Raw genomic sequence first — 16,097 nt, forward strand, 5'->3', positions numbered from 1 at the left:
GGGTTGCACATCACACTTAACCTGCACAGTCAAAGACGCTTTTTTACGGTCCACGAGCCATTTGTTCCAGCACCTGTGCAGGTTAAGTACACAAACACAATCACTGACCAGACTTGCGTCTCCAGGGTTGGCCAGTCCACCGTGGTTTCCTCCTCCATCGTCCACTTGAAGATAGCGGTTGTCGTCTGCGCTGACATAGTGAATTGTTAAAACTTCAGATCGAAAAATCCGCCTTTCTGCTGAAAAACTCTTGCATTTTAGCAGCATTTTACCCCTAGCTGACCCTATCCTTTCTCTGAATCTGAACTTTGGTAGGCAGGAAATATGGACTATTTATGTTCAGCAGAGTTGACCTCCACCACTTGTATTGTCACCTGTGGATAAGAAGAGACTAGAAGTGCCACTAGAGAAATAAGTACACTGGCCAAAACTGTGTTGTCATTAGGTAATAGAGCATGATGGACAGTGAAGATGGTGCTTCATGGGACAAACATGGGTCTCTCCAAGAGGAAAGATGTGCTGTTGGAAACATAGGAGGTTGAACTCAGGCTTGGGATTCTGCAGAGCTGGTACATGAGTTTGCTATAGCAACATCCCTAGAATTTAAACCAACTAGTACCCATGATATTGTGGCTGCATATTAGCCTAAACATCACTGGAGGTATTCTGTACTCACAGCTAAAAGTTACTGGTACTGCAGTGAACCAGAAAAATCCCCTAACATTGAAGGGAACTATAAAGGAGGACATAGACAACTTTCTTAAGCAGTTCAGGCAAGTAACTTTCTAGAATGGACAGATTCTAAGTTTGAATATGTTAATGTTTGTCTTTATCAAACATTTAGATTTAGAGCAGCTCAGTAACTGTGATACATTATAGTTGATTCATGCTGATATTTCTACCTGGTAGAAGGCCAAGAGATTTGACCACATTTCCAAGATGATCTGCATTGCCTACTGTAGCTGCAGACTGTAAAAGACATCTTTAATGAGGGTCTCTTAACAAATGTTTGTAACACCATATGAGTATTAGAGGTGTTTACACCCTTACAGAGGCTTTTCTGTGAAGAATATATTTCAAATTATAACTTCAAAGTAGTTTCAGGGGTTTAACCTACAGCAATAGTTTAAACAGATCCAGCTTTGCCAGACCCCTCAAAGTTTCAACACTTCATAAAGTCTAAATCAAACCCAAATTAGTCTACAAAATACCAGTTTATGTGGTTAGGGCTTCCCAGAGCCCACATAATGGTTATGCTGCAAAAGAATACTCTCCTTTCCTGGAAGGAAGGAGAGTATCCTTCAGTTGTACTTTGGCAAGACATTTCAAATTAAATTACTTGCATTTTGTTCACAAACAAGATAGATGAAAAGTGCAATTACACCATCTCCACAGAAGATGCAAAAAAAAAAGAAAAAAAATACAAACCACAGCTGTTGCAATTTTGGTCCACTAAAATTATTGGAGCATAAGTTGGGTTTGGTTATTAAGTTAGATATATGTGCAGTAGTCAACTTGTGTCAAAAGGATAGTATTTTTTGTAACGTTGGAAAGTGTTTGCTCAGTTAGTTTGCAGTATCTTTGTTATATTTGATAGGTTTCAAGTTTGAAGATGAGGATGAACCTTAATTTTATGCCAAACTGATTTACTAATGGAATGAACAAGTTACATGGGTGAAAAATGCATTCTGCAATACTTGATCCTATTCAAATCTATATGGTTGATACTCTCAGTCATTTCCAGAATATATCTTGATAAATCTCTCACAACACCTAGAGAGTTCCATATATATCTTTTGTTTATTCATGCACACACCCATTGTATGAGTTGTGCTTGTCTGTTTAGTGCATTACATTGAATAAATAGTTTGGATTTTACTGTGAAACTTTGTGCTCAATTCAGATTATTCAAACTTGAGTTTCACACAGTAATACATTTTCAGTTGAATCAAATTTGAACAGGTACTATTAGCATCTGTAAGAAATCAATGCATCCAAGAACACCATACTTTTTAAAACTAAAACTTGTTTAAATTCTCATGCATAACATTTTGGCTTTGGGGATTTATTAGTTGACAATAGAACCTTTACCATACTTCTCTTTAAGAATGATTCAGTCATTAATCCAAAAAAGAGCTTTGTTACTGTTATGAAGCAAGCAATCAGTGTAGAAGAACGTAAAAACCCAAAGAAATCATGTTTCAGCACCTATGTGAAGAATCCTCATAAAGTTTAAAAACTTAAAACAATTATAAAGTATTGCGCTGAGTCTGCTACCTGGTAAAAGGGCTTCAATTAATTAATCACTATTTTTATTTAACTGAAAGTAATTTCACAGTGAAATAATGTAGTATGTTGAAACAAGTACATTAAATCTAACTTTGTCAAGCTATTTTCAATCATGTTTATAAAAATTGATTAATCAGACTCCAGAAAAAAAATTATTCAAATCTGACATTTTGGCTTACACTTTTCTCAAGAATTAAAGCATCATATACAAATACAAACTAATAACTGAAAAGAACACATACAACAATTAAAAGCTGACATAACAATAGTAATATCATGTTATTGTATGCACATTAAAAGGAATTCAAATGACTAAGTGACAGAAAAATCGCAAGCTACCAAACATAATAATAGTAATTACAAATACCAAGAATTATTTCTGTTTATTTTTGGCTTATGAGATTGAATCAGGAGAAACTCTTTGAATTTACAGCCAAGGAAACTGTTAAATTTTGCTAAGAGCTTAATGTTAAATAGTGTTTTGCTTACTATACCATGTTTTAATGCTTGGAGATGGCTTGAATCGGTAATAAAGAAAAACATGAATATAAGTTTAAGAACAGCAAATGATGACAAAACCTTGTACATTTGCTGTTATGTTAAACTTATATTCAAGTTTTTCTTCATTACCCATTCAAGCCATCTCCAAGCATTATTAGTCTCAAAGAGGGTTGTTCATCATCGAATTTGAATACCACGTTTTGTTAGAAAGTGTTCGGTAGTAGCCTCTTTAAGATCAAGATTCGCAGTTATCATGCTACTTACTTTTTAAAAGTGTATATATAGTAAATAAATATATGGGTAGGTTGGGCTAAGAATTCTTCTACAGTAGGTGTCAGTGATTTTCTGGCAATAAATTCAAAAATAAACAAACAGCACGCACTCAACTTGTTTTTAAAATAATATATATATATATATATATGTATATATTTATTTGGAACAAGTTAAACATACGTACAAAAATTATTAACACTATGGAGATCATAGTTACATCTTAAACACTATTTAGTTCTCTTCTTGTCAAAAGTATACTTAGTCCTATTCAATTGCTTTAGAATTCAGTTGCCAAGCCGAGCTATTTTTTTCACACTAGCATTCCGTGTATAATTCACTTACATTGTAGGGAGAGTTATTGCCGCCATATACTTCTCTTCCAGTAATCATCTAGTTTTCATACTACCAATATTTGTCTGCCTTTTGTCAAAGTCCACTCAGGTTAGTTTAATTACTTTAGAACACCCTTTGATGAGACAACTTCATGTATTACATTGTTAACAATACAAGAGTCATCCAGTCCATTGTTTCTAGTAATACAATTTTTTGATTTACAGTAATTTTTCTTATTGAAAGCCAAATGAAAATGTAATTTCTTTAGTGTACAAAATATTAACCAAGTTTTTTGATAGCTTTGTATAAATGCTTAGTGAAGGATTCATCAACAAAGAGTGGAATCCAGATGACATTTTCTATCTGTGAAGGTTTATTGAACTTCTTTTTTTCCCCAACTCTGTTTGCAAGAAACCTTATAAAATTTTCCAAAATATAGTTATCAAGATAACCATTACACTGAAGTCCAACCTACCAATTTTTTACCATCGTTTGTGTTGCACATTCTTTCAGTTCTTTTAAGCAGTCCAATAATTATACTGCATTTGGTATTAGGTGGATACGCGAGTGGTTTAACACATTGTTTTGTGAACATTTTAGTAAGTTGGTTATTTTCAACAGAGACCAGGAAAGGTAAGGTACTGAAATAATCCCCCATGTGCAAAAAGTAAATTTATGTAAGATACAAATTAAGAATATCAACAAATTCTAAGAGAGATTTATTGTCACAATTCCAAATACTGAATATGTCATAAATGCAGAGATACCCCTATCAGGATTTTGCCCTATTTCAAACCCCCTCTCTAAAATTGCATACAGAGCTTTCAAAGGTGTGCATACAAATTACAGCAAGAGCAATGTTGTAACTCATAGCAATACCCAGTGTTTCTTTGTAAAGGTTATCATGAAACTTAAAGTAGCTGTTCATCAGACCATAGAGGTATTTAATACCATGGTATTTTCAACCAGTGGTATATCCAAAGTATCATGTGAAGAAAGATTTGATATCAGAAGGCTTAGAAATGCATTAAGTCCCTCTTCTATGTCAGGTTTGAATAAATGTTTCTTTTTCTGGGGGGGGGCAATAGATCATTTTTTGTAAATATGTTTTCAATCTTCCAGTTTGCTCTGTAAAGTTCAAAAACTTGTGCGTTTATTTTCAATCATTCATAGTAATGTTTATGTTGATACTAAAAAAAAACAAAAAAAAATGAATATGTAGAATTAACAATATTAAATTTGTAATTAACCATTTGCTGAAGCATTCTTTTAAGAAAATACTTTAGTAAAAGTAATCTCATACTTTCCAAGTAGGTGGGGTGTAATTACTTTACTGCTGTACCCCAATCTCAAATTTTTGGCAAAATGAACATGGAAGACTATTGCATTATCATCTTAGAGGAGCCATTTTTCATAAGTGGAAAAGCAACACACTGTTGAGGTGAAAATGATTAGACATAATGTTTGAAAATCTTTCAGCTCTTACTTGGCCTTTTAAAGAAATCAAAGTACCTAACCTACGAAACAAGAAGCCCCATACCATAACAATACTTCAAGAAGAATCAGATGCTTCGTATGGTTTTATTCATGTTTTCATTCTACTATAAGACTGCATCACATCTTCCAGTTATTTTAGGTAAAGATGCATGCTAGAAGACACTAAGAGGGGTAATAGCACTTGGAAATAGCTTAGGCTCTTCTCCCTCCACACTAAACATGTGGAGTCCTTGTCACCACAGTACATGTTGCATAGATCTAAATAATGTGGCACCGATGACGAATGCCTTAACCACTAGACTACTGAGATACTTAATGTCTAAAATTTGCACTATTAGGTCACTGACTGAAGTCATGTTTTCCTGTTCACTTCTGAGATACGTATTTTTCAGAGTAATGGTTATCACAACAGTTTATTTGTAATGTCCTTTGATGCTAGGTTAGAGATTGTTAAATTATTCCAAGTTGAAGATGATTTAATGTCTGTTTCCACTGGTGGCAGATGTATTCCCTTTAGATCTCCACTTTTGATGAACTAATGACAGATGCCTTTGAAGAAACTATCAAAGAAATGACCTTTGTTAACAGCACTTCTTGTAGATGGGCACACAATATTATGTCCTTTTAAAGATAAAAAAACCTCTCTTGTCACTCCCTTGGAGACAATAATAATACGACTAGATCTCTGAAAGTGTGATTCTAATAACTCAATCCAATTTTTGTTTTTCCACGTTTATCAGTTGTTAGGCATATTTATTTTGGATTAGTTTTACTTAAGTAATTTTTATGTTTTGGTAATGTTTCCTTGTGAAGTCACTTCAGGATTTTGATCTTTAACTTACACAACATCTGGTATGCTAAACATCTTTAATCTTTCATAAAATAGAAAAATACTTGTGAAAATCATTACATCCATCATTTTCTTAGTGGTCTTACCACTACAGAAAAATCAACAGATCTTTAACAATATCTTATAATCTCCTAATCATGCAGCTTCAGAAACTAAAGAAGAAAGTAAAATCCTTAATTCCATTCCACATGAGGAAATGTAAAAAATAGTGTGAAATGCAAAAACATTTGTCCAGAAAGCTTGTAGTTCAGAATGTTTATAGCAAATTTACTCTGAAAACAGGAAGATTCTAAAAAGCAGATCAACTTAAATAAAAGATGAAGCTGTTATTAGCTTCGTCTAATGACAGCTACAGGGAAAAAATTAACACTACCATTAATAATAAGGTTTGTGTTAGAATTTGGGAAATTGTCCTTAGAAAGAAGAAATTTGTCCAAGGTTAAAAATTATGAAGAGATTAATTCATAGTTATTGGAAATACAAAACTGTGTGAAAAAAAAAATCGGCTGAATTAAAAAGAGCTTTTAAACTACATTAGTGATGCTTTATTAGGTTAACAACACTGGTAATAAGTAATGTAAAGAAAAAATGGTAGATTCTAGTTTTACAAATGTAATTTGAAGATTATATATTTTTTATACTTCAAGCAAAATTAAATATTAATTATTAACTGATTTTATTACATTTTATACCTGTAAGTTCTTGTTAGCTTAAACTGTTATAACAAAAGATAACTTTAGGCTTTATAGGAATTAATCATATAGAATTTTAAAACAATTTCATAAGTGGCCAAACAATGTCTTATGTTAGAAATGTAATGTCTTTCGAAAAAGATATTTAAAATTTGAATTTTTTAGAGTCAATGCATTTTTACAAACATGCATGAATATAATTTAAAACTTCTATAGTTTACTGAAAAGGTATAAAATATGAACTTAAAAGACTCAATCAAATAAACTGATTAATCCATGAGAGAAAACTATGCACTCTGGTGAAGCCTCCATATTGGTTTGGGTGGCCACATCCAGAGGGACTACCCCAGCTAACGATGCCTTCTAAAACCCAAACCCTTTCACGCTGTGAATAATCAGCAAAAACCAACGGTCCTCCACTGTCACCACCGCAGGCATCTGTTTTTCCTTCTTTGTATCCTGCACAAATCATGTTTTCTGTGACTGTTAGTGGCAAACTAGCATTTTTGTAACCTTGTTGACAGGTGCTAGCTGACACAACAGGGAGAACAGCTTGTTGGAGTACTTCTGAATATGAATCATTTTCATTTAAACCCCAGCCAGTCACCTGAAAAATAGCTTTCATTTGCATTACAGTATAAAAACAGCAAAAGAAATTTGATGATTTTATGACTAACTATTCTGATCATACAGAATCCTAAATTTTACTGAATAGTATAGACTGTTACCTAAGAGAAAGTTGTCAAATCTACACTATCAATTAAACTGGATTGTACAGAGTTAAGTTCTCAGATGTACACTTTAGTAGATAAACATTACTACATAAAGTGTTATTCAAAGTATTTCCTATGTATACAGCTCATCATCAATTCAATCCTAGTGTGTTAAGTATACATTGAAGACAGATTAGTTTTCCATTACTTTACATTAGATAACATCTTCTTACCTTCCCATCTAAACAGTAACTTAGTTTGCTTTACATTTTTTCTAAAATAAAAAAAACATTTATGACCACTGTAGCAAACTCATTATATGACAAGTTCTTTTCTCACTGTTTGATCTCTCGGTAACTTGATTTTGATAAACCATTTCCCACATAATACAAATCAATCTTTTAGTGTAATTGAATTGTTGTAAAAATTTGATTTTCTTGTAAGTACTCCATCCTATATATATGTATTTACCACTGCTTTTGTGCCTTCCTTCAGGTTCTCTCTTGTTGTGAGGTCAGTTGGGAGACAAACTGGTTTCACCCTTGTGGTCAGAATGACAGGATTTTTCAGCTGAATCAGTGCAATATCACTGTTGAAAGTTGCAGGATCGTAGAATGGATTTACATGTATTTCTCTTACCTAGAAGAGAGGAGTACTGTTAAGTAGTTACACAATTATCCTTATACTCTCTTAAGATACATTATATTTGGATATGTTTATGAAGATTTGTTTTAACTTGTGCCTTTACATTCTTTTACATTTAGGTTTTTTTTCTCTTTTTTTCTGTAATATGTTCTTATATAGTTGTGGTTAGTCAGATGTACAAAAATAAGAGGAAAGATTGACAGCTTAGTATACAATATAATTAAAGTATAATTGTATTTATTTTGAGGAAGCCAAACTGAGTAACTGCTGTGTAAATATTTATCATTCTTGGAATCATTATTTGAAAATATACTTTTTATGTATGTTTGTTTTTAGTGCAAAGTACAAATTAGCTATCTGCTCCTTGTCCACCATGGGGAACTTAACCCTGAATTTCAGGGTTTTAACGCTGCAAACTTACCTCTAACCAACTGGGAGACCTTTTGGCAAAAAAAAAAAAATCTCAAATAAAGCACTATTTTTAGGTAATAGATTTTTAGAGCAGATAATTTTATGTTTCAAGTAAATATTAAAATTTACCATATAAAATAAGCTGTAGCTTCTGTTAAATTTTATTTTACCATCAAACACTCTTCAAGTAATCAATTCTTGCTTTTTCTCAATGAAGTGATTTTCAATTTTTCAAAGAAAATTATCATATTGTAAGAAAATGTTTAAGGTTATTTTAGTTTAATTACATAGTTATATCTATATGTTTTTTTGCCACAGATACTGTTTCTTGATATCCTGTAGATAACTTTTTATTTGTCTTGTAAACTATATTTAAGCCGCTAAGGTAAAAGACCATTCTATTTATATGCTATCAAATGTTATTTTCTATTATTTTGCTTAAAACCTAATCTTGATTCTTATGATACTTTATCATGAAATTTGCTATAAAATTTCCTTATGTTACAAAGTGATTACAAACATACAAATGTAAGATACCAAAAAGGATTAAAATGAAGATCTAAATGCTTCAAAATCAAATATTTGAAAATAATGAATTTTGGCCTTATTGAGGACTCGCATACCTCTTTTATTTGGACGTACTCATCATCCTTATCATCGTTACGATAGTACTTGCCTAGGTATATTTTAAACTGGCTAGGTTCAATCAAAAAAGCAGTAGATGAGTAGGTAACACAGTGTGCAGCAGTGATAACCCACTTTTCATTCAGTAAACTACCTCCACATAGAATAAACCAAACTTCTTGTTCTGGATACCACCTGGCAATCCCTGCATGCCAAGGCCACTGACCAATGTCAGTCACAACCCCATTTATAATGAATGGGGAGCGAGGGGAGTCTGATCGTCCACAAACTTTAGAAACAATATAAAATAAAATGACAAAAAAGAGCATTTTACTCTAAAGATAACTTTATAATGTTAATAAACATATATTAGTAATGAAATTTAAGTGAAATTAACCAATTTCTTGGGATATGGATTAAAAATTTATATAAATTTAATAAATACTGACTAGTATTACAAAAAATACACTTACATTTATACCTCTGGAATAGAACTTACAAGTGATTATGAAAAACAACTAAGGATTTAGACAATATGGATTTTTAAAATTGCAAACTGAATTTTTTTAAGTAGAATCAATTAAAATATATTTAAGTGATACACAAGGTTTGATGTGGAAAAATTTAAAAGTCTTTATTTAATTAAAAAAACATTTAAGAATTCACATAGTTTACTTATTTGGTACCAAATAAAACTGTTATAGATTTCAGTGAAACCTGTGGATGCTAAATGAAGGTGATATCCAAATAGTGTCCATTATTTTAACTGAGATTTTCCTTTCAAAGCACAGATTATGACTTTGTCATTTGTTTAGGTCATGGCTGTTAGATATAAAATTTTAAATTAACTATTTTTCACTGAGAAATTTTATCCAAAATAAGTTATTATTACAAAATGAAAGACAACAAAACTTAGAATTCCATTACCTGGGATACAGCTTGCTGGTCTACCACCCCATGTTCCACTTGACTCGCATCTTCGTCCTTTTGATCCAAGCAGCTTGTAGTATTGTGACTCACAAGTATAACTTGCTTGTGTACCTACGTGGTAGTGACCTTTGGGTAGAATGATTTGATCAACAGGGTTCACATTCAATGAAGAAGGCTTAGGTTTTGAGATATTTGGGGGAAGAAATCCTGCCAGTGAAACTCGGGTGCGTGATAACCTGAATTATGGTATAAAGTAGAAATTAGACACTTTCAACAAAGTGTACATCCTTCCTATACAAAACTTTTTTTACATTTAAGTTCATTGTATATTTATAAAGGAAGCAACAGTGGTGTTGTGAATCTGTTTTAATAGCATGGTAGTGAAGAAGGTTGGGTGATATGCTACATTATTAATTAGAATGGTAATTTAAGTTTCTTTCTTAAAATAGTAACATTCTTTTTATATATGTCAGAGCTGTTCACATAATCCTGTTATCAGCATAGGGTTGGAATGCAAGAGATATGTTTTATTTACTTATTCCCATCCGCTGGCATCTTTTTCGTAGCTTTTATTTTGCAAGTTTTATTATTGTTTCATTGTTTTTCAACAACCAGTTAGTCTCAGTTATAGAAGTGAGCACTTGTTGCAAATTATGACAGCATATTGTGCAACAGAACAGATGTCATCTGATTGTTTGCCCAATATATTCATGTTTGGTTGAGAAACAATGCTCCCTGTAAAGGAGATGTATGTGGTCACCTCCCAGTTACACAATACCAAAACACCTATAAGACCAAGTGGATTGGTTAAGAAAAATCAGTCTCAAAAGCATACAAGTTTGCATGCCATGAACTATGAAAGGCAGCTACGTACAACAAAAGAGACAATGCAAAAAGAAAGCCAAAGAAAGGATCTTCCAGCATGGAGTCTTGGTCATGGAAGCTGCTCAGCCCTAGCTTAGTCTGTCCACACCCAGTATTTAGACAAGCTGGTCCTTTTACATGTGTGAAAGATTCAAAATTTATGGGAAGCACATAATCATGTTCAGCATGAAGATAAGTTGTGACAATATGTTACAGGTGAACCTCTTGTACACTGCCTTACCCAGGAATCAGAGCTTGAAGCCGGTGAGTCAGAGGAGGACGAGACTGGTATGGAGCATCTCAGCTCAGTCAAGAAGGTGATAGATGAAAATATTTGTACAGTTTTTTTTAAGGATTCAGATGAAGAAGCATCAGAAGAGGTGCAAAAAAGCTCCAGTGATCGACCATATTGCTGTCAATTACTTCTTGATTGTTATGGCTTGAAGTTTTTGTTAAACTAACTAGGACAACTATATGATCGTTCCACCAACAACTGAAAGGGTTTAGTAACCTTTGTGTTTTGAGTACCTGGTTGGCAACGTATGAACTGAATGATAACAGCTAAGACTGTTGTTTGACTGATCAAAGAACAAATGAAAGGGTATTGTGACACTTGCCTTCTGAGCACCAGTGTGATATTTCAAATAAACTTTGGGTTCCCTTATCAGAGTAGTGACAGTTCTCCTGAACAAGCAATACTGAAATAGTTGTATTCTCTACAAGCATAGAAAGTGGATTGGATGACTGTTTCAATGGAATAGGACTTCTTACATTGAAATAGCCTAGGCTTGGTTTGCTGTGAAACCAACTAACATGAGTGTATCAGCTTGTGTGAGGTGGTACAGTGCACAGCTGGTGACAGTTCTGAACAGTGAATGGACACAACTTACTGCTGACTATTATATTTTTTTTCTTTCATTTTAAGATTAAAAATACTTTTATGTATCAGAAAATTTTCAAATTTCACACACAAAATATTTATAATGTCCAGATAGTTATCAAACGTTTCTTTAGGAAAAAAAAACGTTATATTTTATCTGTTATTTTCAGTAATGAATCTCTGTACAGGTTTGGTAGATTTGACCAATCTTGAAACCACCATAAAAAATTAGGTAATAAGTATAAATTATGCCTCTTTCCTTTTGAAATTAATACAAATTATAACATAAAAACATAAATATTTATACTAAATAGCTTAAATCTCATAACATTATACATTTATATATATTTATTATTTTTATTATACTGACTTTTCAGCCATGTCTGGCTAACAATACAGAAATTACAATGATGCAGCATACGTGCACTCATGTTACTATATCTAAAAACATAAAACTGACCTTTGGTTTTTACAAAGTAACCTGTCTTGGCTGTGTTTTAGTAGACTAGTATTTTGTAAAATACAGTCACATTTCAATAATTATACATTATATATGTATATAGATTATTTTTATTTATAAATAAGTTCTTAAACTTATTTTTCTTAAAACATAGAACAGTAAATAGAGAAGTAAAGCAAACAATTATCTCTTCTAGTTACAAACTTTGTACTAGGTTGCTGCTTGATACAAGTTGCTAAGCCTTTTAAAATTTTGCATGTGGAGGATATGAAACAAAATAATTTTTTCTAGGTTTTATATGTATACTGTTGAATTACAAAAAATCACAAATTACTATAAAAACACCACAGAATTCCACTATAATTTATCGAGCATAGTAATTAAGCTGTATTTTAGTCTAAAGAAATATGAAATTTCGAGCGGACTGAAGACAAACTACCTGTTTAAAATCTTGGTTCAAAAGAAAGAAATGGTGTCCTAAGAATTTAAAATGGCCAAGAAAGGCACTAGGGGACATTCTGAGTTTTTGATTGGTTATTCATATATAGAACTAAGTGTATATAAAGGAGCATTTCCAAAAATGGAAAGAAGTGGGTGGGGTGCCACTGTGTTTGAATAGAAAAATTAAGACATTCTTATTTTATATTTTAGCATGTCAATATTGGTAATTTGAGTTTCTAATTTGTACGAAACTAAATACTTAATATTTTAACATCTAATTTAAACCAGTGCTGCATTCAAAGTACCATGTGGCACAAAAATCGATGTTTATCTGTGTTTTTTTAATATTTAAAATTTTGAATGCGAGTCAACAAACAAGATGACATGGCTTTTCACCTGTAACCCGTCTCAAAAAGGGTTAAGCCCGAGAAACCAGGGACTGTGGGTTTAGATGAAACTACAAGTTCAGTGTGTCAGACATTCAGCTCTTGCTAGAATAAGCCCTCCTGGGAGTGAATCAAGTCAAAGAAGTCTAAGAGATCCAGGTCCTAGGATGAGATGATAAAGTTCCAGACAAAAAAGTAACAGTGCCCCACCAAAGGATATTTTGAAGAGAAAAACAACAGACTTGGGATGGCCACCACCTCTGGCAAGACCCTTACATCACTTATTCTGGCAAGACCTTCTTGTAACTTTGACACCACACATAATCCATAAACAAGTGTATACATATATAGAACCAGCTCCTTTCTCCATAACCCCAGGAGAAATACCCAAATGACAACCACCAGTATGATATCATCAGCTGCAACAGCAACCCCTACCATATGCACTTAGGTGTCAACATCTACACGTTGTCAGCAGCAAATCTGCCAAAAATAGAAACTCACCTGTCTGAGCTAATTCGTTCTGGTGCTTTTATTTCCACTAATCCATAGGCTGGAACAGGAGGACTTTCACAGGTAGTAACTGTGAAAATAAGAAAGAAGTATCTTTTAATAACTTTAACATCAATGATTGAATGTAAGTAACTGTTAATATCATAATAATTTAAGATATGTATGTTATCTTTACATTTTAACTATGTGCAAAGAATGCAGCTTAAAATGTGATATGTTTAAACAAATGTAGTGTGGTATTGTATGGTAGATGAAATAAAAATCACACTTCACGTGTGCCAAATACAGACGAGACAATTAAAAAAGTGATAGCTTGTAGCTAAAGTGATTAACAAACATCAGTTATAAAGAATAAATTAATGATTTAGTTACACATCTCTCAATAGTACACTGTGTATTGTGTATTACAAAATGGTATTCAGATATAAATTACTAGTTATTTAATTTTTATATAAATTAACTTATAATTTGAAAAATAAATATACTGAATATTGTTGCTGATGGGTAGCTGGCTTTTCAAGGACGATCAAGATGTCTTCTTTGATTTTCAACATCCTCTACTTTCATCCAAACTAATTATCATATTGATGTCAGTAAATATAATATCACAATTAAGCAAGAAGTAATATTATTACTTCTCAAACTGTGAGCCTGTTTGGAGAAAATACTTTGATTTACTTCATCTATTAACTTTAATGTTCAGGAACTTGTATTAGTAGCTTAGTGAATAAAGGATTTTCTCTCTACATCAGGTCATACTTTTGATGCAACGAGGTTTTATGGTGCTCCATGTGCCATTTGTAGTGCATGTTTGGACTGAAGATCCACTAAGATAGTGTAGTTCCTTGCAGCTGTAACTTATTGTCAACCCTGCATAAAATCCAAATGATCTTTGTCCATGAAGCTTGGCATATCCATTTTCTAAGGATCCAGTATCTTCACAACGAGCTGGAAAGATTAAGTTATTATCCTATGGATAGAAATTGAAAAACTAATGTGATGGTTATATATTATACACATCGCTAAAACAATTATACTGTTTCCATCTGGACTGTTAGCTTATACTCAGTTACATTGACATGACTACTAAGAATGAAACTATATTTATGGACTATTTAATACAAAAAATTTGATCAGTAAAATAAGCTGTTTTTTAACACGTAATATATTCTACACAAAATAGAAATAGCATATTAAAACAAACAAACAAACAATAATTTTAGAATCTGAGAACCAAAACATGATACTCAATTAGAAAAACACCAAGTGACCAAAACATTCTATTCATTAATACTACTTAGAAGAATTTATATGAGCTACAAATGAATTTTTTTTAATATTATGAATTTTAAAGAGTAATCTCATGGCTTAAGTATAACTACATATAAAGCCGATCCAGGGAAATATTTCAGTTGCACATACAATATATTTAGGGATAATATTCAATCATATATCTGGTAATTCATAAATCCTCTAGATAGGCAAATAATTCTGAAATGGAGAGGTATATGAAAATAACTCTTAGTGGTAATGGAATGAGGTGTTATGGGTCTATCCTCTGATAATATCATCGAGGTGATTCAAAGTCATATACTCAGCTTTTATTAATATGCATCATATATTCAAAATGTTAACCATGTAGGTGTAGACAATAACAAATGAAACATTTTAAACTAAAAATTAATAAAATCACTCCACAACAACAACAGTTACAGACATAAATGCCAATGAGATAAACATCTTAATAATGAATGGAAACTATCAACAGCTGCATAAAAAGTAGATTTGTCCACATTTTACAAATGCTTTAAGTGTACATCACTGACACACATTTCTTATCTTATGAGATTCTGGTGACACTCTCCATGGAATAGAACTCTGTTAAACTGTTCTTTAACTGAATAATGGGTCATTATTGAGATGATTTAGTAGCAACATAATGTTGGTGTGTACTACTTAATATAAGGGCTTTTTTAAATACTTTTTAACCCTTTGGACCCTTCAAAAGGTGCAATAACATGATTAAGCAAAATTCTTACCTTGCATCTCAAAAATAGGTTTTTATAACCTTTGCTATGGTCAGATTTTCACCTTATATTGCAAAACATCCAATGGAAAGAGTGAAATTATGCCTATAACTGTTGTTCTTGAGAATCAGTTGTGATAATTTTTGGTTTAATATGCTGTATTTGTTGTTGTCTAATCTTAATTGTATGATACATACTTATAACATTTCCAAAGGTCATGAACTTGAAGATGAACCTGAATAATTTTAATTATATTGTCACAGAGTAGGCCTAAAACACTAGTAATTGTTTTACTATACCCATTTCAGTAGAATTCTGAAATACCCTGTATAAATATGTGTATATTCTTAAATATGAAGCTTTTATTACAAATTTCTTTAAGAAGTTGACATCTTTACATATTTTTAACTTCAACAACTCTGAAGGTCTAGATGTTTCTAAAGAGTGTGACATTCCACAAGTTCTAGAAGATTTACTAATTTTGTTTTTGGTAAAAAAAAGTATAATGATACATAAGAGGTGGAAAAGAAAGGAAATAATTGAAATGAAAATAATTATTTTCAAAACAATTAACTATAATGTAAATTACAAACTGAAAGTTCAGCCAATTGCAGTATTTGTAAAATTCTGGTCACTAGATATATGACAATCAAACTAATAAATCATACTGATTCCAAGCAATTTATGTCATCTCTTTTATATAGGCTTTTTTTTCTTACCAAAGTCAATGCTCTTTTAGAATAGGATATATATATATATATATATATA

The 16,097-nt window shown here is 32.0% G+C and overlaps 1 pseudogene; it reads right to left on the reverse strand.

Annotated features, from left to right (window-relative positions):
* Positions 1 to 5,746: 5,746 nt before the first annotated feature.
* The window catches only part of LOC106470979, a 53,749-nt pseudogene continuing 43,398 nt past the window's right edge, over positions 5,747 to 16,097 (reverse strand).

Source organism: Limulus polyphemus, unplaced genomic scaffold (assembly GCF_000517525.1).
Source record: "Limulus polyphemus unplaced genomic scaffold, Limulus_polyphemus-2.1.2 Scaffold4333, whole genome shotgun sequence".
In the NCBI taxonomy this organism is placed as follows: domain Eukaryota; kingdom Metazoa; phylum Arthropoda; class Merostomata; order Xiphosura; family Limulidae; genus Limulus; species Limulus polyphemus.